The 27,014-nt window shown below is 36.9% G+C and overlaps 1 protein-coding gene across 1 annotated transcript in view; it reads right to left on the bottom strand.

The window, feature by feature from the left end:
* The window catches only part of TMEM132B (transmembrane protein 132B), an 847,178-nt gene that overhangs the window by 66,542 nt on the left and 753,622 nt on the right, over nucleotides 1-27,014 (bottom strand). The gene's annotated exons all lie outside the window — the stretch shown is intronic.

Here is a 27,014-nt window from a genome sequence, read left to right as displayed (position 1 = left end):
CCCAAAAGTTTTCTTTCATGATTCAGATAGAGAAAACAATTTTAAACAACTTTCCAATTTACTTCTTTTATTTAATTTGCTTCCTTCTCGTGTTATCCTTTGCTGAAAGGTTTATCTAAGCAAGCTCAGGAGCAGCAAAGAACCTAGGTTCTAACTGCTAATCGGTTTCTGCATATATATATATATATATATATATATATATATATACAGATTGTCATTGGCTCACCCATGTTTAGTTAGAACCCAGCAGTGCATTGCTGCTCTTTCAACAAATGATACCAAGAGAATGAAGCAAATTAAATAATAGGAGTAAATTAGAAAGTTGTTTAAAATTGTATTCTGTATCTGAATCATTAAATAATTTTTTGGGGTTTCATATCCCTTTAAGAATGATTACATAATAAATTATAGTGAAAGAAATAGCACCAACCTCTATTTTTCTCCTTTCCCCTTTTATTGCTGGTGTTGCCTATATATTTATGTATACACGTGTCTTTGTTTATCTATTCTATTTTACTGTTGAATAAAATGCAAGTAATATACTGTAGTGTAAATATGTAGTTAAATATGTAATTAAAGTGGCTTCAAAATAAAGTAACATAAGGTTGGGTATATACACTATAAGTCCTATAAATATTGAATGTATTGATTTTTTGACTGCCAACTGCCTCATAATTGGTTTGTTCCTGCCTCTCAAGAAAGATTCAGGAGCAGTCCTTAAAGGGACAGTCTAGTCAAAATTAAACTTGCATGATTCAGATAGGGCATGCAATAGTAAACAACTTTCCAATTTACTTTTATCATCAAATGTGCTTTGTTTTCTCTGTATTCTTTGTTGAAAGCTAAACCTAGTTAGGCTCATATGCTAATGTATAAGTCCTTGAAGGCCACCTCTGCATTTTGACAGTTTTTCACAGCTAGGGAGCGCTAGTTCATGTGTGCCATATAGAAAACATTGTGCTCATGCCAGTGGAGTTAGCACTGATTGGCTAAAATGCAAGTCTTTCAAAAGAACTGAAATAAGGGGGCAGTCTGCAGAGGCTTAGATACAAGGCAATCACAGAGATAAAGTGTATAATTATATAACCATGTTGGCTATGCAAAACTGGGGAATGGGTAATAAAAGGATTATCTATCTTTTTAAACAATAAAAATTCTAGAGTAGACTGTCCCTTTAAAATGGGCAATCCCTACCTAAGGTTGCGTTTACATAGCTGGCAATAATCAGCAGCTATAAAATGTTAAAAATATTGCATCACAAAATCCTGCATTTTTGTGAGTATTCCAAGATAATCTGTAATAATTCTATTATCCTGTGCCAATGCAAAACACTCTGAAATGACCACAGATGCCATTTCATACCTCATTTATAGTCCATCGGTATTGGGCAGACAGATATTTACATATGTGTATGTTTTTAATACGTGATATCCCATACAGCTAAGGAAATCATGACCACATCATCTTGAAATGGTGTTTACTGATCGTATTCTTAAAATGCTTCTCTTTATTTCATACTTGGATTTTCGGATTATAATCTATAGTAGATTCCTCTTGTTAAACTTGATTTCTATAGGCAATCATGTTATCATGATCAGGTTTTAACATTTTGCTGTTATTTCTTGTTTGTTGACAAGATCTTTTGCATGGATTTTGTTTAAAAAAAAGTCCTAAAATTCATGTTTTGAAGAATTGCGATTTACAAATATCTGAAACATTTTGTCTCCATCTTCTTAACAGAAATATTACAAGGTTGAAGACCTGTTTTTTTTTTGTTTTTTTTTTTAAAACCTGCAGATAATTTGAAAATATATATTCATAATATAATATAACTAGACGGAGGTGCATGAAATGTATTGAGGGTTAGATTACGAGTGGAGCAATAAGGGGTTTATCGCGAGGGTTTGCACTCATATGGCTTACCGCTCATATTATGAAATGAAAGTAAATATGATCGCGTGAGCACAATCGCAATATATGCTATAATGATTACAGCGACTTCAGAGCTCTGGTTAACTTTTATTCTCAAATAAAAAGTGCCATAAAACATCAAAAATACATTACAAAGTACACTTACACTCAAAATAATACTATCAAATAAAAATATTTGTAAAAAAATATTGCACACAAAAGTTATAAAGGCTCAAAGATATGAGATCTCTGGTGTTAGAAAAAAAAGGCAAGCAAAGGGCTTTAACATTGTTATACATACAATTACATTTATAAAGCTGTATATGTAGGGTTACTTTGAACTCATAATGGGTGCAACCCAACGAGTGCAAAAACGTTACTTCTAGCACAATTGATGCTCAAGTGGGAGAATTAATTTGCACTCCACTCATAATCTGGCCTTGAGGGCTCCTTGTAAAAAGCAGCGTAAGCTTCTCCGGAGCCCTTGAGGGGCAGGTTTGAACATGCAAGCCTGCTTCCCACAATGTAAGAAGCAGCGGTCATTAGACAGCCGCTTCCTACACTCTTCGCCACTTCTGAGATGGTGAAGAGAAATCACCAAGAGCTAAAATCACTCTCGGTGATTGACAGTCCCTAATCTCATGCAATTGATTAAGCGAGTGAAGGGGCAGGTATCATTGGAGTGCATATGGGCAAGCAGACAAACAGATCCGCTGCGAAGGTGCATGGACAGCTTCTCAAGTTAAAAAGCTGTCCGCACACCTTTTAAAATATGGGGCTCTTACTGGTTATGGTGCCTTAAGTTAAAAAATAAAAATGTAGGGGTCGAGCTAGTGCCAAAAGTGAACGGATGTGTCTGTATAAAGCTCTGTCTCAAGCTTACACTAATTGTACATTTTTTCATGTCTCTACCCATTCTTACCCATTCAACACTAGTGATATATATATATCCCACAACCAACAACACTTCCCGGCTTGAAAGATTTGGGGGCTCCAAGATCCAGCAATCTGGCTATGAGCCGAAGACAGCCACACTGCTCGCCCGATTTGTTGCAGAGACTGTAGACGACGGGAGGAACAGGCTGCGGTAACTGGAGGCTTTGCAGCATATCCCGTGAGGAGACTAAGCGGCCAGAACCCACAGCACATCTACAGCATGAAGTGTTAGAGGCATGGCTGAACATTAAGCTACAAGCCAAGGTAACTGCATACCCAACACGGCCCAGCACCGCTAATTAACATAAGGCCCGGTCACATCACCACTTATTCCGGCAACAGTTTGGGGATAGCCCACGCCGCAACTGAGCGGCCTATTACTAAAACCTTTTAGGTGAGCCACGAGAGGGACATGGACTGAGACATAACTTTGCGGCCTAGTCCTTAAAACCATACCACACTAGTCTAGATCAGTAAGGGCCAAATACTGTTTTACCACACAGTTAAAGGATAACTTCAAGCGCTGATAGTGCCAATGGTAATTTTGGCAAGCTCAAAGGAGATTATAAGGACCCTTGAACAGAATAAGACTTTAACCTAGGCCACGTGGACTCATCCGGTTGGGCCTCAGATCACCTCCACTACGTAGCTGAGTCTGCAGCAAGATTAGAAATTTAAATCCTAGACATAAAGGGGGAATCATTTTTTCATAGCTCTGCCATTACTACAGTATAGTAGGTCTATTAGTGGATAAGATGATACTGAACTGTATTCTTGGATGACAGACCTAAGACTGTTAATTACATAAGGTGTACTCTTGTTCAAGGCCCATGGTGCTGCGCTTAGATGAGACCCAAGCTTTATTCATCTAACACACAAGATACATTTTGAGCCTAAACATCTCAGATTTAATCCCAGCAGCTAGTGTCCCCCCTCACCCTTTCACACCCTACAAGCTAGAACGGGTCATATCCAAAGCCCCTTTTACAACTAAGAGAATACAATATATGTTCTGAAACTTACTACATAGACCTCACTTTTTTTTTCTCCAAATTTGTATATATTTTCTGAATCAACCCAACCTAAACATGGTCATGGCCTAAACTAACTGGGCCACATATCCCCAGGGTACTACTATAGTATCTCAGGGGTTGCAACTCACCAGGGAAAACTGTGATGCTAACATGTCACAAGGTGGTAAGAGGAAACAGCATCCAGCTACACTGCCCAATAAATCTTTGGCTGATCACTTTAAAATCATTGTGATGAATGACATTAGCTCTTCTCATCTAGAAACGAATCCTCATTCAGAAACCCTGACTACAACCGTTTCTTCTCCAAAATCACCTACCACAATGGAAGGAACAACTGCTTCAGAAATAGTCGAAACTCTAACCGAACGGATAAATGCATTAGAAGAGACCCATACCAAAGCTATAAGAGGGTCAGTTGCTGAGTTGAGGAGAGATATTGGGGTTATCAGTGAATGCACGGAAGCCCTAGAGCGCAAGTAGGAGGATTTGGCCATTGAACAGGCCAACCTTGTTGCTCACTCACAGAATTTAATTGATCATGTGGACATAATAGAGGCAAAAGTTGCTGACCTAGAGGACCACTCTAGGAGGAACAATCTTAGATTCCGGAGAATACTGGAGGAAGTGGTGAACAGCGACCTAAAATATTTCATTTTGGAATAATGCAATCATTTGAAACCACCTACAAGCCCATCTGAATCTTTGATAGACAGAGCGCACAGATTGCCAATAGGAAGAAATGTTCTGGCTGATAAGCCGCGTGATACCATTGTGCGCTTCCATTATTTCACTTATAAGGGATAGATCCTTAAGGCAGCCTTCAATACCACTTCTCTCCCTACGGGAGTGCGGCATATACAAGTATTTCCAGATCTCTCCCAATATACAATGAAGAAGAGAGGATCATTCTGGGAAATTACAACCATCTTAAGGCTACAAGGAGTAAAATATCGCTGGGTTACCCGACTAAACTGCTTATTTACAAAGACGGATCTCTCATCGCACTGGACACTCTATCCAAGGCAAAATAATTACTTAATCACTGGTTCTCTGACTCCTTGGGATCACTCGACCCTACATTGACCATGTTCTCCAAGACTCAAGACTCCCAAATATCCGCCCTACCGAGAGCGGAGAGATTCAGCCCTAAAGCAAAAAAATGGGACCCTCTTCCTCAGAGACCCCATCTTACAAATGCTACGCATCAAAAACAAGACCAAGTCTCTAACACTGGTGAGGTGGGCTGGGGCCTACTTTATCACTTCAAATTTACAGACTGGACTTTCCCGAGAGACAACTATCATTTTACAGTAATGTATATTGGATAATGTTTGTTTTATTCTAGATTTACTACCGAGAGATAACTATCATTAACAGTAATGTATATTGGATAATGTTTGTTTTATTCTAGATTTACTATATATTTACAGGTTGTTTTGTTAAAATTTTGGTTAGCCTATAAATAATGGGAGTGAACACTATTTAATTTAATTCATGCACTTCCAAATGTTTTCCTAAAGAAAATGCTACTATATCTCAAAAAGGTTATTGCCAACTAGCGGTTAAGATGCTTGTTCTTCTCTTTCTACTACTTAAGAACTAGAGAATACACTTACTTAGAGGCCAGTTATTATCAGATACTATATCACAGTAATATTTACCTTATAACATTACAGGTCAAGTTTGTCACCATTTCGACTATGAATAGGTGCGCTGAAACCTACTATATCAATTAAGAATGACAGTTTCTATTTATTTAAGGGACAGCTATTATTTTACAGTATTGTATGTCTTGTAATGCTTATTTTATCCTAGAAACAGTATATGCTTACAGGTTTATCCCGTTGGAATCTAGCTTAGCTTCTAGCTATTGGGAGCGATCACTAGTTCATTAGATCTACTTAATTTAATAAGTTCTTCTAAAGAAAAAAATTATATGCTAGGAATGATCTGACTCACTGGAGGCTAAGAGGATCAACTTGCTCCATATATTTCCCTCAATTTACCTAAAAAGGAAATTCTATTATGTCTTTGGGGGAAGATTGCCACATAGAAGTCAGGTTACTTACTATAGATTGCTTCCCTAGTTAGTTGATAGAAAAGAACTGGAGAGGGGCTAACATTAAAAAAATGTGTGTCCTACTTGATGGATTAAAACCTGACTGTAAGGAGTAAATACTAATGTTCATATTATTGGCCAAAATGTATTAAGTTATAACCCTGTAGTAATGAGTGAATACTATTATGCACATTATACTGATGGCTGACTGTTTGATGTAGGTTATGTAGCTGTTTGACTTTAGAGGTTAAACTATTGGTGTTGTACCAAGAAGCTTAATATATCCTATAGAAACATTACATTCTCTTATCTTTACCGTCTGATTCATCCATCAATACTTTCTTATTTTGGTGATCCTTAAGACTACTACAGTAACTGATTGACCCTAAAGTGTGTGAATAATAACAAACAAGGAACCTGTTTACACTTGTCCTCATAATCCTATCCTGTTGAGAACCCTCTCTTTCCCCTTTTCCCCCCTCTACCCCCCTCCCCCTCGTTTCCCTTTTTTTTTCCTCCTCCCTTATGCAGCTGCAATGACGTACACTCCACATATTACTTTAACTCCACTAAATGCTAGGGGCCTCAACTCCCCAATGAAGCAAAGCTTATTACTAAAGTATCTCAAATTTTTAGGGACGGACATTGCATTTCTTCAAGAAACACATTGAGTGTCAGGTAGCTTGATGAGACTTAAATCCCCACAATTCCCTAACATATTCATCCTTTTATTTTGTGAAAAGCAGAGGGGTAGCTATTTTAGTCTGTAACAATATCTTATTTCAGCCCTTGCACTTGGAGCGGGACATGGAGGGAAGGTATCTTATATTAATTTGTAAGTTAAATAACCACATTTTTACTTTGCCTAATATTTATGCACCCAACCAAGGCCAATTGAAATTCCTAAGGAAAATAATAGGATTGATTGACAAATTCAAACAAGGAACACTAATTCCAGGAGGCGATTTTAATTTGATATGGGATCCAAATTTAGACAAGCAACCAGGTAGTATTGACGCAGCGCCTAATATATCTGCCCCTAAGTTCAGGGATCTTATATACCAATACCAACTCTTTGACGTATGGAGGTCTTTACATTCAACAGACAGGGACTATTCATTTTTATCCCTAACACATGAAGCATACTCACGTTTAGATTACTTTTTCACAGACTCCTTGATGTTAAATGAAGTCGGGATGCGAAAATGTCCTCTTGCTCCTGGTCAGACCACGACGCAGTTTCAATAATACTAACCGGGAGCGGGACACTGTCATCTAGATCAGTATGGAAATTTCCCCAAAATCTTTGGTCTGAGCAACTCTTTCTCAACTCTCTACAGGAGACGACTATAGATTATTTCCAAAATAACCCAATAGGAGGAACTTCACATCAGATTAGGTGGGCAGCCTTTAAATCCTATATTAGGGGGGTTTGTATTAGCAAAATGGCCAAGATTAGATTAGAAAGAGGAGCACTGCTTGGTAAACTTATATGTGATCTTAGACAAGTAGACAGATTAAACAAAGCCAACCCCACGCCAGCCTTATCGAAAGTAATACTATGTCTTAAAGAGATTATTAAAGCTAGAGAAATTCAGAGAGTTCAGGAAGCGGCAACGCAATTCTAACAAATAATGTACTCCAAAAGTAATAAAGCAGAAACACTTCTTGCAAAAAAATTGAGGCAGAGAACGGCTTTAGCAAGAATCCTGTCTCTTACATATAATAGTCAAACTGCATACACACCCGCAGACATAGGCAAATTATTTGCTCTATACTATGCAAATCCATATGATATTGCAGGAATTGAAAACCCTAGAACAACACCCACACAGGAGATATCAGATTTTCTGAGGGAATTTAATCTACCTAAATTACCATAGAAAGACAGATTTTTTGATACAGCCATTCTCCTTGAGAGAGATTGATGAGGTTTTAAAGCAAAAACAAAACAATAAGGCCCCTGGGCCTGATGGTTTTACAGGCACATTCTATAAGAAACTAAGGTTAATAATTGCCCCTGCATTCAGAATTTTTTTAATGAAATAATGGAGACAGGGGAGGTTGTGAAGGAATTTTTGGAGGCCTCTATCATTCCAATTCCGAAACCAGGGAAAAATCAGAAAGATTGTGGCAACTTTCGACCCAAATCCCTTATTAATCTGGATATTAAATGTTATTCAAAGCTTATAGCAAATAGAATAGTACATCTGCTACCCACTATAATCCACTATGACCAGGTTGGATTCACGACATGCCGCCAAGGTCCAGATAATACCAGAAGACTGATCTCAGTCTTTACAGAATCCCAAAGAAAGGCAATTTCAATGCTGGCTCTGTCGTTGGTCGCTGAGAAGGCCTTCAACAGAGTCAGATGGGTGTACTTGTGGCCTGATATTCTGCCCCGTACACATGGGTGAGGGGGTTGGGATTCTGTTCCCCAGAATTCCCAATCCGCAATTTGACAAGGCAAGGGTGCCCTCTTTCACCACTTCTTTTTACAATGGTAATGGAACCATTTGCCCAAGCAGTTAGACAATCCAACAATATTGCTGGAGTTCCTCTTATAGCACCACCCGAGAAAATGGTTTTGTTTGCAGACAATGTAACTCTTCTACTAACTAGCCCATTAACCTCCATGCCAGCAGCTTTCCACTTAATAGGCTACTTTGGTAGGATAAGCTATTATAAAATAAATGACAACAAGACCGAAGCATACCCTATCAATATAGAACAGTCTATTCTAATAGAACTACAATCTCTCTATCCATTTACTTGGTCCTCACACCATCTTAAGCATTTGGGGATTCTTTTAAGCTCAGAGACTGATCATATCATTCGCAGCAACTATGACGCTCTCATTACAGAATTTAAAACACTGCTTGAGAAATGGGACTTTAAAGAACTTTCATGGCTAGGCAGAGTTGCTTCAATTAAAATGTGAATCTGTTCTAAACTAAATCCACAAACTATTTTCTAACTATATTTGGAAGAACAAAAAGCCTAGGATAGCACATAATACACTACAAAGACCATACTCTAGAGGAGGGATTGCGTTCCCAAACATATTCACCTACTATGAAGCTGTGAGATTATCTCATATCTCAGATTGGGGTCTCAAAGGGGATAAACCAGGGTGGTATTTTTTGGAAACTGCCAGTATACCCGCAGAACTAGGATTAGCTGACGTTATATGGATCCCTAACAATAGGAAACTCACCCTCAATATTTCTAATATAATAGTGAAAGATAATCTATCAATGTGGCAGACTCTAAGAAGTCGATCCTTAGTAGTCCCTCATCCATCTCCAGCCCACCACTTGCAGGGGTTGTTTTGGGACCTTACTAATATTTATACTGGAGAATGGAAAACGGGAGGATTAGAAATAATAGCCAATTTATATGACCATAACTCATTAATCAACATTAATTTGGTTACCTTGCGATTTGATCTAGTCCCTTCTTGGCTACCATTTGAATGTTACCAAGTCCTGAGCTTCCTTAAAACCTGGGGGTTTCCAAAACGGTCTATTAGGAAGGGCACAATATAGTAGAGCAGATGGCTAAGTGGATCTAAGCTTATTAAACCTCTCACAGTTCATTATAACCTTCTTCTTTCGGATCTTATCCTGTGACTATCCTGGCAGATTAAAGCATGGAGTAAGGAAATGGGAACTACTTTCTTTGACCAAGACTGGGATAGAGCATTTATTTTGACTAAAAAAACAGTACATTGGGTTACTCTGCTGGAGGTATATATTACATTTCTATTAAAATGGCAAAGAACCCCCCTTAGACTAGCTAGAATGTACCCAACAACCTCACATTTATGCTGGTGGGGATGCAGAGAGGTAGGCTCAAACCTGCATGTCTGGTGGTGCTGCCCAAAACTCTCACCCCTATGGGAAGACATTAAGGGATTATGCGACTCCCTAGACCTCACGTCTACACTGTATCACTTAATGCTTTACTACATATCATGGAAAACACTATACCGGATACGTCAAAGAGATTAATTATCTGTATTTTTACGGCTACTAAACTATGTATAACTAGGGCATGGAAAAAACCTGGTCCTCTGCATCTAGCTGAAATAAGTGCAATGGTTAATAACATGGCCATGATGGAAAAACACTTTTACAACTCATTTGATCAAATGGAAAAATATTGGTCAGATTGGGACATCTGGCTACATAAATAACTCAGCCTTCATCTCATTAGTCCGACCCTCCACCGCCACACTGGGAGACAGCAGCATCTGACCCCCCCTTTTTTTCTCCTTTCCTTTACCCTCCTTTCCTTCCCCACCCTAGCCCCTCCCCCCTATTCCACCTAAGTGAGTATATCCTCATATGTTAGCAAAAATGGATCTTACCTGAAAATAATACACCCTTGGTACTAAATATAAACAAATAGACAGAAATAAAACTTGCTATTTACCTATTCCTGTAACAATATATTACACATGATTGATCACCATGAATACATCTATACTCAGTAATGGTATTGATGTCTGACATATCTATGTTTTCAAAAGTTACAATGTATGTAGCCATGTAATAATTGATGATATGATGCGTTGTATTATTGTTATATTATTTTGCAAAATTAATAAAAATATTTGAGAAAAAAAAATGTATACTTCATTATTCAGAAAAGACAAACCTTGTTCTGTACAGTGAGGGAAGTATATCGAGATTTAAAACCTTATAACTTAGCCGTTTCATGATCAGTATGAGAAAAAATAATTGAGCAAACATACCCAGTATTCTCATATACAAATGGCTTTCATATTGTTTAACACTTATCAGTATGGTTAAATTGATGCATGTAATTTATTATTTTCCTTAGAAACTGACAAAGGGATCAATCCGCAAATATTTTCATATTTTCTAAAAAAATTTCACACTATTTTGCTAAAAGGTCTCCTTTTGTGAGACATCATTTTTGGGCAAAGTTCGGCAGGGGTTAAACAATATTTTGTGCAGTGTAAACTTAATGCAAATTATCGTTTAGTGGATCCAATTAATGTCAATGGGAGCTGATAATAGTAAACTGTTGCCTATATTTTGGAAGCACTAAGCAAAACAAAATGTACAATATAAACTGCTAAGTGATGTTAACTGTCAAAAAGTAATAATTAATGGTTACGTGCTGCCAATAATTCATTATGGGCAACTATTTAAAAGTGACCTACGCATCAGTCTTCACCAAAACACATTTCCTATTTGTTCAATCTTATTCTAAACATCTTAATAATACTACAGGTTTCATCAAATATTCAGGTAGGATTAAGTTTGGTCTTTTGGCAAACCTTGGATTTGACAGTGATCACAATGTCCTGTTAACAGTACAAATCGGTCTTAAATGCAAACAAAAATGACCTTGTGTTCCCTTCCATTCTAATATATACGTGAACTAAAGCTTACAATACAATATCATTAGTCCTTTCACAGACCAGAAGACAAGGCTTTTGTTACATCTATTGATCAGGCCAGTCATAAAATACACACTTTAAGCTATCAATAAATATTTGCTACACCTTATCTCAAGAAAAACTCAAAATTGCTAATTATTAGAACAATGCTGATTAGACATGACTAACGTTTCTAATAGGTCCTTTCATATTATAAAATGTTACATTTATCTCTGTAGGTTCCTTTGTGAAATTCCTTCCTAAAACTCAGATTGTCTCATTTAACTTAGAAAAGAAACAGATCAAACCAATACTAAACATACAGAGACAGCATGACAATAGCTTTCTGGCAGATTTTAACACCCATGGAGGGAAAGATCAAATGTACATTAAAGATGCTTTCAAGATCATCTTTTGCATTTGATGATATAAATAATGATTCAATTATTTTCATACAAGGCAGCTTGTACAATAGGCACTCTATAAATTCCATTTTTTCTTATAGTAAGAGAAGTGCTCTTTCTAGACCTCAGATAGGAACAAAAGGGAGGCAGGAGAAAGAGATAAAGTAATTTGAATAGAACTTTGTCCTTTTTCATGACAGGAGAATGCAGACACCATACAAAGTGATCTTGTGGGCAGACGGAATCCCCATTTTACAGATTCATATTGGAACAGAAGAACAACTGTCTGTTACTGACAGTAAGTGGCGCATTATAATTGTATCCATGTACCAGTGTATTACAAAGACTCACTGAATAAAAATCTAAATGTTATGGCTGATTGGATTTAAGTCACCCATTTTCTTTCATTTCCACATTTTGCAGCATTACAATCACTAAAGGTTACCTGTAGATTTTTAAATCCATCCTGCCCTCAATCGTGACCAGTTTCCCACTCCCTGCAGATGAAAATTATCGCCACTAAGTGATGCTACCACCAACCTAATTCATCATTCATCATTCAACCTCAGAGTAATAAGCAGCGCTGACGTTTTACACATGTTTTTTGTTGCTCAACTGCTTTTGATAAAAATCCAAAGGAGATTTACTACATATCCATGAAACCTAGGTCTATGGAGTATCCGAATCATAGTTGTGTTACGGAGAGTTTCTCCCTTCTCAGTTGCAAATCTTTCCAGCTCCTTAAAATATACCCTAGGCCTCTTGGATGTCTGAGTATTGATTGCCATATTTAAGAGTACTGTTTGCTATAGTCATTCCATTTTTTATATAATGGAGTTAATTGTGTTCTGAAGGCTGTTTTATTTTTTTATATAATAACGTTGATTGATGCGTTCTTGAATTTTAAGCTCTCTGTGATGCTGCTTATGATATGCTTTCAAGCAAACTCTAGGGCCTTACGGAAACAGGTGTATTTATTTTGAAATCATGTGGCACTTTAATTGCAGACAGGTGAGCTCCATTCAGCTAAAATTCTAGAGGCAATTAGTCATCTCAGAACTTCTTTTGGGGTTTCACAGCAATGGGTATGAATGTTCCGATCAGCCAATAGAATGCGAGCTCAATCTGATTGGCTGATTGGTTCAGCCAATCGGATTGAACTTGAATCTGATTGGCTGATTGAATCAGCCAATCAGATTTTTCTACCTTAATTCCGATTGGCTGATAGAATCCTATCAGCCAATCGGAATTCGACGGACGCCATCTTGGATGACGTCATTTAAAGGTACCTCATTCGTCGTTCAGTCGTCGGCCGGGATGGATGCTCCGCGTCGGTGGAGCGAAGAAAGAAGATTGAAGATGCCGCTTGATGGAAGATGCTGCCGTATGGAAGAAGACTTTGCTGCTGCTTGGATAAAGACATCGCCGGGATGAAGACTTCTTCTTTGCCGCTTGGATAGACATCGCCCGGATCGGATGAGGAGTTCGGCCCTGTGTGGTGAAGATAAGGTAGGGAGATCTTCAGGGGGGTAGTGTTAGGTTTATTTAAGGGGGGTTTGGGTTAGATTAGGGGTATGTGGGTGGTGGGCTGTAATGTTGGGGGTGGTATTATGTTTTTTTTTTCAGGCAAAAGAGCAGTTTTCTTTGGGGCATGCCCCGCAAAATGCCCTTTTAAGGGCTGGTAAGATAAAAGAGCTTTGAACTTTTTTTAATTTAGAATAGGGTAGGGAATTTTTTTATTTTGGGGGCTTTATTATTTTATTAGGGGGCTTAGAATAGGTGTAATTAGCTTAAAAATCTTGTAATCTTTTTTTTATTTTTTGTAATTTAGTGTTTTTTTTTTTTTTGTAATTTAGTTTAGTTTACTTAATTGTATTTTTAGATAGATATTTGTAGTTTATTTAATTTATTGATAGTGTAGGTGTATTTGTAACTTAGGTTAGGATTTCTTTTACAGGTAATTGGGTAATAATTTTAACTAGGTAGCTATTAAATAGTTAATAGCTATTATACCTAGTTAAAATAATTAACAATTTACCTGTAAAATAAATATAAACCCTAACATAGCTACAGTGTAATTATTAATTATATTGTAGCTATCTTAGGGTTTATTTTATAGGTAAGTATTTAGATTTAAATAGGAATATTTTAGTTTATAATGTGAATTAGATTTATTTAATAAGAATTTAGTTAGGGGTGTTAGGGTTAGATAGAGTTAATATAGTTAATATAAATACTATAGTAACTATATTAACTATATTAACCCTAATATAATTAGGGTTAATATAGTTAATATATATAATGTAATAACTATATTAACTGTAATATACTTAGGGTTAATATAGATAATATAGCTGGCGGCGGGTAGGTAGATTAAATTAGGGGTTAATAATTTTAATATAGATGGCGGCGGTGTAAGGGGCTTATATTAGGGGTTAATACTATTAATATAGGTGGCGGCGGTGTAGGGAGGGCAGGTTATAGGGCAAAAGAGCTGTTTACTTTGGGGCAAAGCCCCGCAAAAGGCCCTTTTAAGGGCTGGTAATAGAGATAATTATTTTAGGGGGATTAGATTAGGGGTTAATAATTTTTATATAGGTGGCGGCGGTGTAAGGGGTCAGATTAGGGGATAAATAAGGTAGATGGCGGCGGTGTAAGGGGTTCACATCAGGGGATAGATCAGGTAGATGGCGGCGGTTTTAGGGGTTCACATTAGGGGATAGATCAGTTAGATGGTGGCGGGTATAGGGGCTCACAGTAGGGGGTTAGTTTATGTAGATGGCAGTGGGGTCCGGGAGCGGCGGTTTAGGGGTTAAATACTTTATTAAGGATTGCGGCGGGGGATCGCGGTTGACAGGTAGATAGACATTGCGCATGCGTTATTTGTTAGGTTTATTTTGTAGCTAGTTTAGGGAGTTACGGGGCTCCAATAGTCAACGTAAGGCTTCTTACGGCTGCTTTTTGTGGCGAGGTGAAAATGGAGTAAGATTTCTCCATTTACGCCACGTAAGTCCTTACGCTGTATATTGGATACCAAACTGCGCTGGTTTGGTATACCTGCCTATGGCCCAAAAAACTACGGGCGACGGCAGAAATATACGCGCGTAACTTCTAGGTTACGCCGTATATGTGATACCAAACCAGCGCAAATATTGGCGTCGCCGGCTTTTGCGGGTGACGATTTTTATCAGATCGAGCCCATGATTTTTTTTTAATTAACATATAACCTATTCATCGTTTTATTTATAGTGTATAAATTAAATGGTAAACACTCAAATATACAGTTTTCCACCAAAAATGTAGAAATAATTATGTAAAGCAATGTAGGGTCAGGTGGTTTACCTATCAATGCCCAAAGCCTTTTTTAAAAAAAAAAAAAAAAAAAAACCAAATTCCCACTTTGGCTGCATTTTCGGTAAAAAAAAATAAACAAAAAACCACAAGATGTTTAATTTATAGAACGTAGAACATGACCTGCATTAGACATTTCTCAAACAAATTCTTATATCTAAACTATATTTTGTGATTCATTTTATTCAAACTGATTTAAAACCAAATAAAGGTTTATTAAATTAAATTAATAAAATGCAAGGAAGTATATTCTACTTTCTCTGAGGGTTCACTTTTGCCACTTTTTTTGAAGTTCACACACTGTTCTTATATCCAAGTTTCCAGATTTCTGAATAATGGGAGAAAAACATAACATATAAACTTCACACACACAGCATAAAGTCCAAATACTCAGACTGGAAATTTAACCAGAGATATGAATGATTCAAATAAGCAAGCTGTAAGGTAGTATTCACTGGTAATTACTTTAAAGGGACAGTCAACACCAAAATTATTATTATTTATAAAGATAGATAACGCCTTTACTACTCATTCAGCAGCTTTGCACAACCAACATTGTTAGATTAATATACTTTATAACATTGAAACCTCTAAATGTCTGTCTGTTTCTAAGCCACTAAAGACAGCCTCTTATCACTTGCTTTTTTATTTGCTTTTCACAACAGGAGACTGCTAGTTCACGTGTGCCATATATATAACATTGTGCTAATGCCTGTGGGTTGTGGCTGCACTAATTAGCTAAAATGCAAGTCAAAAGATAATAAATAAAAAGTCATGTGATCATGGTGCTGTCAGAAGAGGCTTAGAGGCCTATTTATCAAAGGTCTTGCGGACCTGATCCGATAGTGCGGATCAGGTTTGCAAGACCTCGCTGAATGCGGAGAGCAATACACTCTCCATATTCAGCATTGCACCAGCAGCTCACAAGAGCTGATGGTGCAACGCCGCTCCCTGCAGATTCGCAGCCAATCGGCCGCCATCAGGGGGTGTCAATTAACCCGATCGTACTCGATCGGGTTGATTTCCGGCGATTCCTGTCCGCATGCTCAGAGCAGACGGACAGGGTTATGGAGCAGCCGTCTTTAGACCGCTGCTTCATAACTGCTGTTTCTGGCGAGCCTGAAGACTCGCCAGAAACACGGACCCACAAGCTCCGTATGGAGCTTGATAAATGGGCCTCTTAGATACAAGTTAATCACAGAGGTAAAAAGTGTTTTAATATAACCGCGTTGGTTATGCAAAACTGGGGAATGAGTAATTAAGAGATTATCTATCTTTTGAAACAATACAATTTTTGAGTTGACTATCCCTTTAAATATCATTCAAGAAGACCAAGCAGTGAAACTGGGATACCTTTATCTCAGCTGTAAATGTATCTTTAGTACAATTAGCAGTGGTTTAACATTTACATTTCTTTGAAGAGGTTTAATACAATATCCGGTTCATTATCCAATTTGTGGTATTATTTTGAAGTTTCCATACTGTTCTTATGATCAGGTATCGAAATATCTGAGTAAATGGGAGAAGAAAAAAGGTAGACTTCACACATACAGCATAAAGTCCATATACTCAGTCTGTACATTTAACCTGAAATATTCATGAGTGGCATCTTCACTAGTAATTACTTTAGATATCACTCAAGAAAACCAAGCAGTGAAAATGTGACATCCCTATCCCAGCTGTAAACATATATTCAGTATGACTGGCTTCTTTTTACCAGACTCAAGTACACTGCTTTTTAAGCCATACGAGTCTATCCATTTCATGTAACATAGTACATCATCCTCAGATTTAGAAGCAAAATAAGGAAGTAATAGCAGGCAGGCTTCACTGGTGCTTCACTAGCATATAATTAAACAAAGTGAAATATACATCTTAAACATAGTAAGGCCAACCATGAATATATCAATAGCTCATTATACCAGACTCACGTGCACCTCATTTAACACACACAATTGGAAAAATACGAATCTTTAACTTTGATATTAGGTAACAAGTTATCTGGCAGACATTCTTCACTGGCAATCTTAAAGGGACAGTCAACACTAAAATTGTTATTGTTTAAAAAGATAGATAACACCTTTACTACCCATTCCTCAGCTTTGCACAACCAACATTGTTATATTAATATACTTTATAACACTTCAACCTCCAAATTTCTACCTGTTTCTAAGCTACTACAGACAGCCTCTTATCACATGCTTTTGTATTTGCTTTTTTCAACAAGGGACTGCTAATCCATGTGGGACATATAGATAACATTGTGCTCTCTCCTGTGAAAATGTGTCTGACACAGCACTAATTGTTTAAAATGCAAGTCAATAGATAATAAATAAATAGCCATGTGCTCAGATGGCTGTCAAAAGAGGCTTAGATACAAGGTAATCACAGAGGTTAAAAGTATATTACTATAACCATGTTGGCTGTGCAAAACTGGGGAATAGGTAATAAAGCGATTATCTATCTTTTTAAACAATACAATGTTTGGAATTGATTGTCCCTTTAATAAGGTATAAGTAGGTTCCAAATTCCTCACTTTATGGGGCATATTTATCAATGTGCGAGCGGACATGATACGAAGTAGTGTATCATGTCCGCCGCACATACGCTGTCGGCATTTATCATTGCACTAACAGTTCTTGTAAACTGCTGGTGCAATGCCGCCCCCTGCAGAGCAGGGGGTGTCAATCAATCCGATCGTATTTAGACCGCTGCTTCATAACTTCTGTTTCCGGCGAGCCTGAAGGCTCGCCAGAAACAAGGGGCATCAAGCTCCATACGGAGCATGATAAATATGCCACCAAACTTTACCTTCATCTAGTGCCAGACTTAAAATCCTCAGACTGTTGCAGAGGGATCTGAGACTTCAGCTGCTTACATTTAGGGGTATATTCATTATATGGCGGGCAGACATGATTCGCTGTAGCGAATCATGACCGCCAGAAAACGCTAAATACTGACAACATCAGGATTTAACATTACACAAGCATTTCTTGTGAAATGCTTGTGCAATGCCGCCCCCTGCACATTCACGCACAATTGGCCGCTATCAGGGGGTGTCAATCATCCCGGTCGGTTGGTAGACAAGTTAAGGAGCAGCGTTTTTATGACAACTGCTTCTTAACTTAAGTTTCCGGCGAGCAGGAAACTTCTGGGTTAGATTGCCGCATTCGCTGCTTGTTAAATTTACGCCTCAATCTGTAGCCAGCTTCTTTACCAAGACAAGTTAGCATTGACGATGGGACCTCACTTTCAGCACCGCAGCCTAAACTTCTCTATGGTAGGACAAAATAGGGAGAGGTGCGTCACGTTGAGTAGGCCATTCACAAGCTTGTACTTGGCTCAAGATCCGCCAGCCAGTGGCAACCGTCCTAGGAGAATAGCTTTTGCAGGGCCAACACTGTTCAAAGGGCATGAATGGGGCACTGTGCATCCTCCAGGTAGCTCCACCTAGCATTCTCCAGCCAGAAACTCTTGACTGTGCTTGTTACATATTTGCCACTCTTTTATAATTTTTTTCATTTATATATTTTGTTGTCAATAAAATAAATATTGCCAATTCCATAGAAAATGACAGAATATTGTCAAATCCCTAGAAGATGACAGAATGATAATAACAAACAAATTCCTAGATCTTTACAATGCTTGTCAACTCATCTCATGATGTGTCACAAATGTCTCACAACATTTTTAAGCACATTAATCATGACTATTCAGAGACAAGGTGGCTGTAATTGTAAAATGAGGAGATGCTGTCTGGGGATCTTTTGTCAAAATTAATATCAGGCATGTATAATTAAGTGTACAATATCATGATAAATTATAATTGAGTATGACAAAAACTGATAAAACAAGATTTTCTATTAAAATTACTATAGCTTTGAAAAAAAAAAATATGTAGCAGATATAAGAAGGTGGTTAAACACATTGACCATCATTTTTTTTATATATTCTGAGGAATTTTGCAATAATATAATTATGTTTAATGGAACGGTTTAGTTTTGACCAGGTTTATAATATTCACACTATTTATTTTATTTAAAAAATATGGAGTTAATTTACATTTAAATTTCTCATTGGGTTTAGCTCAATCCATATTTATTTTTTATTTTTAGAATTTTTGAAAAGTCCTACAAGATTATGGCATTCTTTTGCATAATTAAAAATGGGCAGATACATATAAATTTGAACTCTGTGAAGCATGCCTATAATCACTGGTGTATGTTTTTAATCCTATCTCCTCTAGATTGTATTTATCTCTCTTAGAACAATGATTAACAAATCCAGCCATCATAAACTCTTACCTAAATATAATCCAATACAATTTTTAAGCTGGAATTCCTAAATTCCAAACCATTTAAACACACATTTTTAATAACACCTATTATAGGAATATAGCTATCCTCAGGATAAATAAAGCATTAGACCTGTGCCTATGAGGCATATTTATCAAGCTCCGTACTGAAGGCTCGCCGGAACAGAAGTTATGAAGCAGCGGTCTAAAGACCACTGCTTCATAACCTGTCAGCCTGCTCTCAGGTAGCGGACAGATATCAACGTACATTGTTTGATTAACGTACATTTCTTCATAGTTGAAGAGATTTTAGAAATTTGTCTTCCACAATGATATCAAGGATGTCTAAGGAAACCTAGTATCTCTTTACATATATAAGGTTTAAACTTGCTAGTGAGAATATGTTATGTGTTTCAAAAGCTAAACAATGTTTTTAGTATTAATAAATTATTGAAGGAAAATTCACTTTTGTGATTTTGGTTAAGTAGCATGCAATCAACCTTATAGGCTTGCTATCCAATAAACAAACTGAAAATCATATGGATAGGGTGGCATTAAAATGAACTAAAATAGATTATCTAAAGTAAACTGCCTCTAAAGCTTAACCTGCATTTGCTTTCTCACTCTCAATGCCCCAAGGAGTTTAAAGTAAGAGATAGTTTTTCTCCTCAGTCAAAGGGGCCGTGCACTGAAAATTTGTTTCCTTGTAAAGTGTTTCCAATGGTTTGTTATACCATCTGCAGAGTATAATATGAATAGAAAAGTACATCTTTAGTTTTATTTTTGCATATAAGATATCTGTTTTTGCTCTTTGAAACTACATCCTAATAAACTGGACTGAGCTTGCAGAAAGAACATATCTAGGGGTAGATTTATTATGGGTCGAGTGGACATGATTCGCTGTAGCGAATCATGTCCGTTTGATCTCGCTAAATACTGACAGGAAACTCTGTCAGCATTTATCATTGCACAAGCATTTCTAGTGAAATGCTTGTGCAATGCCGCCCCCTGCTCACTGGCAGCCAATCGTCCGCTAGCAGTGGTTGTTAATCATCCAAATCGTATCAGATTGAGATGGTTTCAGTTGGTGGAGAAGTTAATGAGTAGTGGTCTTATGACCGCTGCTTCTTAACTTATGTTTCAGGCGGACCTGAAACTATCGGCGTAGAATGCAGCATTCGCTGCATAATAAATCTACCCCTTATCTTATCACTCTAAATAAACACAAAGGCTTCCTTGTATTACCTCTTTTTAAAATAACAATTAACAACAAACACTTAAGTACCTCTCTATCTCTGCCCACACTGGTAGTGTGATTTTTCTACTTGTTTACATAGTTTTTCAGTACGCATTAGTACCATATTGAAATTTTCAGTATAGGTGGTGATTTCAATGGGCAAAGGCAGCTACTTCAAATGGCAAAATAAAGGTAAATTAGTTATTTGTAAACAATTTAATATTAACCAGCAGGTAAAATGGATAATTGAAGAGAAATTAAGAGTGAACATTTTACAGTACTCTGTCCCTTTAAGACTGTAACCTCTGAATATGTAAAATAAGGTTGTCTGAAATACCTGAGGCTATTTACCAGCTCACACATATTATGGAGCTATTTTAGCATTATGTTGTGATGTCTAACATTCACTAATTACCATTAACATACCAGGCAGCTTTTATAGGATTTACATAATAGCATTGCCTTTATTCACAATCACAGCTTTAGAAATATGCTAAAAAATGTATATTACAGTTTAATTCCAAATATTATTTTCATTTTTTTCTGATTAAATGACACAATCCTCAAAAACGGGATTAAACGTTAATGCTAATTAACACGTCTGTTGCGTATTTAGTGTTATTGGATTATCATTCATTTAATTTAAAATAATAAAAAAAAGGTTTATCAGCACTGTTTTCTAAAATCCATCCTTGTTGTAACTGCTGAAATTTGTAATACTTATTTTAAAGCATTGAACTTTTGCACAAAATATATGCAAACAGTTTTTCCTAGTGAAAACCAACGCTCAAAACAGTAAAAGTGATAACAAAAAGCATTTGCAGCCAATATTTATTACACAAAATGTACTTTTTAGAAGTTTTCATATACATGGATTGCTATGAAGAATAAGATAAAGAAATAAATGGGTTTATTTATTTTTAAAATATTTTTATTGAAATGTTGCCATACTAATGTTGAGCAAAAAAGCATCCCATTGTAAACTATATTGACATTCTGTGGAATTATAACAAACAAAGGAACGGTCATATGACTCATGGAAGTAGGAGAAGATGCATAAGCATTAATGTCCAACTATAAAGCAAATCATTGCATCAGCTACATGGAAAATTAATTTGAAAAAGCTTAAACTTGACAAGTCATCCATAAAACTGCCAGAAATCAAAATTAATTCCAAATATTTCAACAATGTAGGGGAGGAATATAAGATTAAAATATATAATCAAAGTTTGTTTTATCTCTGAGTTGACTTCATCCCAAGAGAAATACAAAAGGAAAGTATGGTAGGCTTCCACTGGTCAATGCAAAGCTCTTAATATCCACTAAGGTGAGGAAAGACCTTAAGAGGAGAACACTGAGGTATGAATGCAAATAACTTACTGTTCACAGGGGTATGACAACTATTTGACCTCTCAGCTTCCTTTAACACAGTTGACCACCCCCTCCTCCTACAGACTCTCAGCTCTCTTAGCCTCTGTGACACTGCTTTCTCTTGGATCCACTCATATTTCTAACAAGTCATTTTCTGTGTCATTTGCTGGCAACGTCTCCTCTTCAAAGTCTCGCTCAGTTGGAGTAGCTCAAGCCTCTGTCCTGGGTACTCTACTCTTCTCCATTTATACTTCCTCAGTGGGAAAACCTATCAATAGCTATAGCTTGAAATATCGCCTCTTTACTGACGACACTCAGATCAATCTCTCCACCCCTGCTCTTTCTCTCACTCTTCTTTTCTCACGTCAGTGACTGCTTACCTGGCAGATTTTGTTCCTGGATGACCTCTTACCACCTAAAGAATAACATGTCCCTGACTGAGCTCCTTCTAATCCCCATTCTAGCTCTACTCCAACTTCTGATTATTTATATCACTGTCAACGGCATTATTGTCTCCCCATCACTCCACAGTCCGCTGCCTCAGAGATACACTTGACTTCAATCTGTCTTTCATCCCCCACATCCATTCACTCTGATTATCTTGCCGCAACTACCTATGCAATATTTCTAAAATTCGTCCGTTTCTTAGTTCTGACACCACTAAGCAACTAATCCCCTCTCTTGTAATATCCCAACTCCACTACTGCAATAACCTACTCTCTCTCTGACCTCTTCTCCACTCCATTCTAAATGCCTCTTCCAGGCTAATTCAATTTTCCAGTCGCTCTATATCTGCTGCACCTCTATGGGAGTCCCTTCATTGGCTCCCCATTCACAGCAAAATTAAATTCATCTTGAATCTTCTATTATTATCACCTCTTCTCATGCTAGATTGCAGGACAACCCCCAAATCTGACTTCTTTCAAAGGCTCTGTAAAGATATTTTTGATCATTGAAAACTAATTTAAAAAGTTATTCCACTTACCTAATAATTGCCCTGATCTATTTATTAACATCCTTTTCACCCTTGTAGTCCTCAACTCCTATTTATTACCCTTCTACCCTTCTAGATTGTAAATTTCCACGGGAATAGGGCCCTCAATTCCTCCTTTATCTATTTGTCAAATTCTGTCTTGTTTCTTGCAAGAATTGTATAATTGTTTAACTTATATTAATTGCACCCATGGACAACACTGCGGAATATGTTAGCGCTTAATAAATAATCTATACTATAATTGCATTTGTAACGCGTCCGTTACCGTGGGCAGTTGCGCACGCATCCTCAAAGGAATGTTGGCAGCGTGAGGCAGCCAACAGAATGTTGGCTGCTCGCGTAGCCAAAAGAATTCACCTGGATGCAGCAAAGCTGAAATCCACCGGGATGCAGCTACGGCAAACGGAGCATTACGAAAATAAAAAAAATAACGCCCGCAATAAGTATTAAAAAAAAAAACAACTACCCGTCTGCAATTAAAAAAAAAATAACCATCCACAATAGGTAATAAATAAACAAACTAACTGCCCGTACAAACTATTAAGAAAAAAATAAACTAACTGTTTGCAATAAGTAATAATAAAAAAAAAATAACCGCCTGCACAAAGTATTAAGAAAAAAAATACATACCCAATAAAACTATTAACCCCTAAATCCGCCAACCACAACATCGCAAACTACCTAATTCATCTATTAACCCCTAATCTACTCCTAAACCACCAACCCCCACAATGCAAAAAAATAATTTAATGACTAAGCCCCCTAACCTAACACCCCCTAAATAAACCCCTTAGTTACATACTACATTACAATTAAAATTAAATTTTAAAAAATGACATTACATCAATCTAAAATTACGGAAAATAAAAAAAGGCTAACATTACAAAAAATAATAAACAACACTATCCAAAATAAAAAAATTAAACCTAATCCCTAAGAAAATAAAAAAGCCCCTTCAAAATAAAAACACCCCCTAATCTAAGAATAAACTACCAATAGCCCTTTAAAGAAATAATTTTTTAAATTTTTTATCTTAAAAATAAACAAAGTCCCTCCTAACAGTAAAACCCCCCAAAATAAAAAAAACTAACACTAATCAAACTAAACTACTCATTGCCCCTAAAGGGGCATTTGTATGGGCATGGCCCTTAAAAAGGCATTTAGCTATTTTTCACTGCCCTTAAAAGGGCATTTAGCTCTTTTTCAAATTGCCCAAAAAAACTAATTTTAAAAATAACCCCCCCCCCCCCAAAAAAAAATAAAAAAAATAAAGCCCGAAATCGGTACTCGCGGTTTTAGAAGTCCGGCGGAGAAAGTCTTCTTCCAGGTGGGTCCATCATCTTCATCCACAGCGAAGGTGGTGTGGAGCGGAGGTCCGGAGTGGTCTTCCCAGATGTGCGTGGAGCGAAGGCGACACGGAGCGGAGGTCCGGAGCGGTCTTCCCAGATGTGGCGATCCTTGACGGCGGCCATCGGCGGCAGCGGACCTTGGTGAAGGTGTGGAGGTTCCTCTTCTTGCGATCGTCCGTCGCACACTGAAGATTGAATTCAAGGTACCCTATATTTATTGGGGTACCTTGTATTTCTATTGGCTGAAATTTTCAAAATCAGCCAATAGGATGAGAGCTACTGAAATCTTATTGGCTGATTTGAACAGCCAATAGGATTTCAGTAGCTCTAATCCTATTGGCTGTTTTGAAAAATTCAGCAAATAGGAATGCAATTTACACCAAATTGATTGCGGTACCTTGCATTCAATATTCAGTATACGATGGACATCGGATGAAGACGAGCCACAGATGACCACTGCCAAGGATCGCCACATCTAGAAAGACCGCTCCGGACCTCTGCTTCACGCCGCCTTCACTGTGGATAAAGATGATGGACCCGCCTGGAAGATGACCTTCTCCGCCGAACTTCTGAAACCGTGAGTAACTATTTGGGGCTTTAGTGTTAGTTAGTTTTTTATTTTATTTTTTGTTTTGTTTTTTTTAGATTAGGGTTTATTGGGCAGTTTGCAAAAGAGTTGAATGCCTTTTTAAGGGCAGTGAAAAGGAGCTGAATGCCCTTTTATTGCCCCTTTATGGGCAATACCCATACAAATACCCCTTTAAGGGCAATGGGTAGTTTAGGGTTTAGTGTTAAGTTTTTTTTATTTTGGGGGGTTTGGTGGGTGGGGGGTTTTACTGTTAGGGGGGGCTTTGTTTATTTTTAATGAAAAAGAACTGATTTCTTTAGGGCAATTCCCTACAAAAAGCCCTTTTAAGGGCTATTGGTAGTTTATTCTTATTCTGTATTTTTACTTTTTTATTTTTTGTAGCTTGGGGGTTACATTTTCACACATAGACTTCCCTCTGGGCAGGCGTATCAACTAGTTTATAATAATAATAATAAAAATACTCTCTAAATAAATAAATCTCTTCAGCTTGCTAATGGTGTCAACCACCTATTCAAACTGGTTGTTATTACTAGAATAAGGTTTTTAAGACAACCCTTCTTAAAATACAGGGACCACTATGAATAAAGAATAAGAATAGAATCAAAACAATTTACTATAGTAATGCCATCACATTTTTTAGATATGAATTTAATGGCTTACGACCCATAACTGAAATGGGCATGATTTCATATGCATAAAGCATTTTAGTCTTTGTATACTTTTTTATCGCCTTCATCATATGTAGTTTTGCTTTGCTTTTGTTTTTTGTTATTATTAATACATTGATAGAATATAATTTTTCTTTGTTTTAGTTCTTTTTTGGGGGGGAATGCTAGAACTATTGGATGAAAAACAATTCACAATGTTGTGTGAATGTTTTATAAGAAATTATTTGTGACTTTTTGGCTTTATTTTATATTTTAAGTTTGTATAATTTTTCGCATTCATTAGGTTTAGTTTTTTGTTTTTATCAATATGTTGATAAAATCTATCTTGCTTGTACTTTTTTTCTTCATGACATTATCAGCTTCTTCCAAAATCTTACAGCTATACTTTTGTGGAACACTAGAAATACTAACCTTTTGGGCTTTATTTAATATTTTAATTTTCATCATTTCTTACAAATATTATATCTAAGTAATTATACATTTTACGTTTTTATTGGCTATTATCAAATAGGGAGGGACAAACACTGTTATATCAATAAAGTTTTTACAATTGCTAACTTAATGCTACATCATTGCTTATGAGGAAGACTGGGGAAGTAGAAAGAAAATTATGTAATTGGAAATATTTTAGCTATTTTGTGAAGGCTCCCCCCAATACATCCTCCAACTAATTTCTCTCTCTGAGTTTGCCCTTGGTTAATAATTTAAAAATAGGGTTTATCAAGTTTGTGTTCTAGTCCTCCATGTAACTCTGCATTAGGGGATACTGGGGACAAAGGGGATCTCAAGGAGGAAACTTTAGAAGAATGGAGTAGTAATCCATCCCACACTTCAAAAATGTGGTGGTACATATGATATTTTTTTATCGGGGGGGCAACTTTTTTTGTCTACCAAACACAGTACACCTAGGGAAGATGCTTTTAAAATATGGAAGTCTAGGGGTACCTATGCTTTAGAATTCCTATTACGGTGCCAATCCAAAACCCTTTGCATACAAATTACTTTATAATATAAGTCAATGTTTGTCAATGAAGCCCCAAACCGCCATGCTGTACTGAGCGGTACATTGTATCTTTAATAATTCTGGGTTTCACTTTTCCCCAAATAAATGAGTCTATCAGCTTTTGAAGCGAGATACGAAAGGAGCTAGAAAGTGATATTGGCACCGTCTGGAGAATGTAAAGGATTCTGGGTAAGGCATTCATCTTCACAGATTGGATATGCCCCCAACATGAAATTGGTTTGTCGCTCCATTTCAACATATCATTATTTAACTCTTTATACAGTTTCCCATAATTCATTTTGAATAGTATTTTAGGCCTTGGGGATAGATATATTCCCAGGTATTTAATCGCTTTTTGGGGGGGGATTAAATGGGCAATTTTTCAGCAGATTTTGGTA

The sequence above is a fragment of the Bombina bombina genome, chromosome 2, assembly GCF_027579735.1.
Source record: "Bombina bombina isolate aBomBom1 chromosome 2, aBomBom1.pri, whole genome shotgun sequence".
Lineage (NCBI taxonomy): Eukaryota > Metazoa > Chordata > Amphibia > Anura > Bombinatoridae > Bombina > Bombina bombina.
Note: the sequence above shows the minus strand (reverse complement) of the source record. Positions and strands in the feature narration are given on the sequence as shown.